The sequence below is a fragment of the Castor canadensis genome, chromosome 1 (genome assembly GCF_047511655.1).
Source record: "Castor canadensis chromosome 1, mCasCan1.hap1v2, whole genome shotgun sequence".
NCBI lineage: Eukaryota > Metazoa > Chordata > Mammalia > Rodentia > Castoridae > Castor > Castor canadensis.
The window spans coordinates 189,049,181-189,054,937 of record NC_133386.1 but is presented as its reverse complement, the minus strand read 5'-3'; the positions used below and the strand labels follow the sequence as shown (position 1 = coordinate 189,054,937).

At 33.9% G+C, this 5,757-nt stretch overlaps 1 pseudogene; it reads right to left on the bottom strand.

Annotated features, from left to right (window-relative positions):
- Window positions 1-1,235: 1,235 nt before the first annotated feature.
- LOC109676673 (olfactory receptor 4C16-like) lies at window positions 1,236-2,246 on the bottom strand (annotated as a pseudogene).
- Between the last annotated feature and the right edge of the window lie 3,511 nt (window positions 2,247-5,757).

The window sequence follows — 5,757 nt, the reverse complement described above, 5'->3', positions numbered from 1 at the left end:
ATACCATAGCATGAAAACATAACAGCACAGTTGTTAGGAAGGAAAGATTTTTCTTTTTTAAGGGAGAGTGATCTACTTGTGACAACCCATACTATATAAGGTAATTTAGGAATTCATGGTACAAATCCTTACCTACAGCATATCTATTTTAGTTCTCATATTCCCAATATTGTCTACCAGAACACTGACTCCAGCCAAAGGATCCAGTGAGGTTGCACATTCAGTCTTCCTTTCATATTCAGTTTAAAATTTTGAACCTGACTTGGAGTTTAATCTCATCTATAAGAGACCTGCTGACACACTGGAAGGTAAAAGTGTCCTACCTAGTAAATGTAGCTTCATTGCCTATGGACAATTTCAAAAACAAAGCAACTAACCTTCCCTAGCAGATAGCTAAAGTTATAAAAGATACTTGCAAACTGTTGATATTGAGCAACCCTAGGGATTTGAAGGATCTCAGCTAAGGGAGTTCTAAGATTCCCAGCCAGTTTCTGAAAGCAATCTACAGATTCAATTCAATCCCAATGTCATTCTTTACAGAACTATAAAAATCAATTCTAACATTTATATTGAAAAATAAAAGATCCAGAATATCAAATGCAATTTTGAGCAATAAACAGCAAAACTGGAGGTATCACAGTACCAGAATTCAAATTCTACTACAGAACCATAGTAACAAAAACAACAAGGTACTGGCAGAAAAACAAACAAGCAGAGCAGTGGAACAGAAGACCTGAAATAAGCCCACACAGATACTGACATCTGATATTTTACATAACAGCCAAAGACATACTGGAGGAAAACAGCCTCTCTGACAAATGGTGTTGGCAAAACTGGCTAGCTACATAAAGAAACAACTAGTAAAAGAAAACATCTGGAAGATGGAAAACATGTCAGCTGTGGATAAAAGCTGAATGCTTAGACGTGGGATAACTATTAACAGAGAATACCAGAAGTCAACCTGAAGGGAGCCAAAACATTAGAACAGGAACAAAAATGATACTAGGTACATAGGAGCAAAAAACAGTGAAGTCAATGGTTCTTACATAAATGTTTGTACATCCTGCTATCTTTTCTGCTACATAAAAATAAGTCAACATTGATCAGAATCTGTGTTTGCATTACCTATTTTCCCAAAGGAACTTACCCTCATGTACAGGATCATAGTGAATACAAAATGAAAAGAAAATAAATTCTACATACTCATAAGTCAATACAAACCATGAAGAAGGATTTTACATTTCCATTTCCATTTTGTCACTGAAGATTGATTTCTTTTCCCATAATTTCCTTATGGCATTTTTCACATCTGCATTCCTCAGAGTATAAATCAGAGGGTTGTTCCAATTGTATAAAATACAGCTATTTGATACAATAGGTGTTCCAACTGTATAAAATACAGCTATCATCTTATCCATGGGGAACATGGTTGCAAGGTCCAAAGAACAAGATGACCAGGATGATGTGGGAGATACAAGTGGAGAGGGTTTTTCTCCTGCCTTCAGCACTGTGGTTTTGTAGAGAATGCAGGATGACAACATAGGAGAACATCAGCATGACAAAACTCAATGTGCAAATGGCCTCACTATTAGACATCAGAGGTAGGTTGACCACATAGGTGTCTGAGCAGGCAAGGTTCAATAAGGGCTCCAAGTAACAGAAATAGTGATCAATCACATTAAGACTACAGAAAGGCAAACTCAAAGCTAAAAAAATCTGAGTTAATGAATGCACACAGGATCCCACCTAGGCTGCAACCACCAGCACACCACAGACTCATTGGCTCATGATGGTCATGAGTAGCTCTCTGGCTGCTTTGTAAAATATCAGATGTCTATAGCTGTGTGGGCTCATGATAGTCGTGTAGTGCAGGTACTTACAGATGGCCCCATAGTGGTCAACCACCATGAGGATGAGGATGAAGATCTATAGGCAGCCAAAGAAATGTAATGAAAATACTTGGATTATTCACTCATTGAAAGAAATAGTACTTTTTTAATCAAAAGGGTATCCACTCTCATTCTAGGGGCTATGGAAGTAGACAAACAGGTATCAGAAAAGGATAAATAAAAAAGGATTGCACTCCTAAGTGCCCAACTAGTCATGATGGTAACAAAAATCAGCAAGTTACCAAACAATGTCCCCAAATAGAAAAACAAGAAAGTTATAAATACTATTTTCTTTTGAACAGGGTCCTGTGTCAATCCAAGTAGAATGAACTCAGTCACATTAATTTTCAGCTGCATGGCTTCATGGGCAAGAAGAATGGGCAGATGTAAAATGTTTTATCTCCAAAAAAAAAAAAAACTTTGTTCTTATAATTTTAATGAGCACTTCATAAGGTCAATCCCAGTCTCAACTAAGCTTCTGAATGTGCTAATTTTAATTTTGTTTATTAAAAGAATTAGAAATTAAGAGATGGAGCTACCTCTATTATTTTACTTTTTTTATCTAATAAATGTTGAGGACTCATGATTTTCATAATGCATATATCCACTTTTAAGATATAGTAGATTGTCGTTAAAGATTTATAATGCAGTTGTAAAATCATACATTACCTTGATGGCCTAAAATATATTATCTGTTTTCATATTTAAATATTACATACTCATTATACATATATATATAAATGTTTATTTATACTCAATATTCTGTATTCTTTTCTAGATATTATACCTTGAAAAGAAGGATCAGAAACTAATATGCTGATACTTGGAAACAATTATGATGTTTTTTACATGGCATTTATTAATAAAAAAAGACAGCTCTTTTGTAGAAACATCTTATGTATGTGTATTTTTTTTCTAATTTGTGGAAAGCATATTTTAGATTATCCCAATTTCCTGAGATTGTGTTAAAATGAAGGAGGTATAATATAATAGTAAATAGTTCATTCATCCTGTATTACTTCCTCTTATCTCCCCTTCTCCCTTATAAAACAATTTTAATGGATTTTATCATTTTGTTTTCTTACATATGCATAAAATGCTTCAATCATACTGTCCTTCCCACTTTCCTCTTTCCTTCCCCCCCCCACACTGGTCCCCAACCAGTATTAGCAAACAGACTCTTGATATCTTAATCATTGTATTATGGCCATTTTCTTCTTTATTCATTTGAAAGCATGACCCATCATCAAAGATGTGTACTTAATAATGTGATAGTATCTGCAATCAAGATGATGTTAAAGAATCTATCACCTCCTTTCCATTTTTAACTTTTGTTTTGTTTGTCCTCAATCCCAATACACTGTCCATGTTTAGAACAAGGTTATTTTCTTCATATGGTAAAACATACATTTTAACATAAATTAAGAGTCTCAGACACATATTTCATTAACATGATAACAAATGTGGGTCCTCATCAAAAAAATAAGGAATAGTTAACCAGTGTTTTATTTACTTCTAAGAATGTTCTCCCATTTTTAGCTACTTTAACTGTCTCAAAATTTGAGGATCCAGCTGCCAAGAAACTTCCTCTAGGCATCATGAATATATATATAATTCCCTTCTGAAAAACAAAAGTTACTTTGTTTGTTTCTAAAGCCTTTATTTACATTTTTCACATAATTTTGCATCATAGTATTTAAAAGCATCTTTGTGTGCACTTATTTTAGCTTCCTTCCTATAATAAGAATGTTCTTTTCTGGAAATCTATGTGTTATAAGTCTCGCTTTTCCATAGAAGCAAATGCATTGTAGAAGTTCATTGAGTGTTTAAAATGGAGTATTTTCTTATTATGTCTTAAAATATAATACTTATCTACTTACCTTAGTGCTATTCTTGTTCTAAAACACATTTCCATGACCAGTTTGTATGGGACTTGTTTCTATCATGGCTAGTAAAGCAACAATTTTGTTCTTAATTTTAAAAGGCAGGAAAAACAAAAACAAAATTGAGACTGATTGGAAAGAACTTAATGAATCAGCTCCATGACCTAGACTAGATATGCTCTGCACAGGCCACACTTTATGAAAGACACAAGGAGTACAATAAGCAGGTAAATGTTCTATTTATTTAATTAATGAATCCTTGGCCTTTAAGGGATGCAAGGAATGAAAGGAGATCCTTGACTTTTTCATATACTCTTGCTGTGGATGCTTGGTTTTGTTCATGTCTTTGGCTATGACCCATAACTATTTTTTTTTTTTACCTGCAAGGAAGGACATATTTCACCACATTCTCAAAAGAATCAAAAACAACAATGAATTACACTGGTTGAGAAACATAATAGCACAATTAATATAGCATATCTTCTAGTAAGTACTGTAATTACCTTCACTTTCCAGACAAGATGAGACAACTTTAGGACTGCTACACTGGTCAAAATAGTAATAAAAGATAATGTATTGGTATTGGAGGTGATGGAAAAGAGTTGAAAGAAAAGAAACTGAGAAGGTAGAGTACGTGAGAGTGGAATAGACTGTCAGGTGGCTCCTTCTATGCTTCTGTGCTGTGTTGCAGAGGTGACAGAAGCATTGTTTTTCTTAATGATGGACACTCACTTAAAGGATCCATGCCTTTCTATGTCAGTTACACTAACTTTTCCCTTTGGAAGTAACAGTTTGTTTCTGTGTAGAATTTACCATATGCCAGGCTTTCTCAATCTCCTTAACCTATAAAAGCTTAAATTTAAGATTGATAAAATCGACACTCCTTGAACATCTCCATGTGTATAACTGAGTCTCTGATTCCTACCATCTGGTCAAGAGTTTCTATGCAAAACAGCCTGGACTGAGAACCAAAACGTTATCATATGATTTCAGTGTTGGTTACATAGGGTTACATAGGGAGGAAGGCATATTTAGCAAAAGCGATGATTTTAATCCATAATATTACAGCAAAATTTCCACCCAGCTGCTCTTTCATCTTCATTATGTTGTTTTAACCCTTCCCACCATTGTCATTTTTGAACTGAAATTTATGAATGAAGCATTAGTCAGTTACTCAAAATAAATCTCAGGCACATGCCAATTACAATTCTTCATATTTTATATTATTTTAGAAACATGCAAAGAACCATTATGCTATATTATACAGTATTGCACTCAAATATGTCTCTTGGAGATGGAAACACTGACATCACCTAGAAAGAATCCTTGTCAAGATCATTATTGTCTATTAGCACTTCCCTAGTTTGTTTTTGAGATAGGAAGATGTCATGTCACCCATGCCCTTAAGCCTTGATTTTTGGCTCAGCCCCCTAAATGCTGGATTACAGGCAGCAACACCACACCAGCTTCAAACCTCTAATCTTCCATCAGACAAGAACTCTCCTAATTTTCTTGTACCCATAGCTCTTAATGAGATTTATCTTGTCAAATGAGCTTGCATGAAAAGCATTCAGAAAGTTTTTCATACTATGCCATCTCAATAAATTGGAATACATCTTAAAATGTTGAAGGTATCTTTCTCTTCCTAAACAACAATGACCACATTTCAAATACCTGACTCTCATAACTTATTTGTTGAATTCAAAGATTTATTTAATTCCAAAGATTATATTATTTTGTTTATTTCCTATAATAATAATAAACCTTTAAAATTATTGATTTATTAATTTTTTCTGCTCCTTTTTAAGAGGATATTGGAGAGGTATCATCACATAGTATATAAAATACATTAAAATGATGCTGGAATAATCTGTAGTGATTCATCTCTGAACTCACAAATGGAAATAATTTGTCACTTATCTGTTAGAGGACTCCATCTCTTAGCTTTATCTATTTATGCCATTTTGATAGAGCCTTTTCCATAG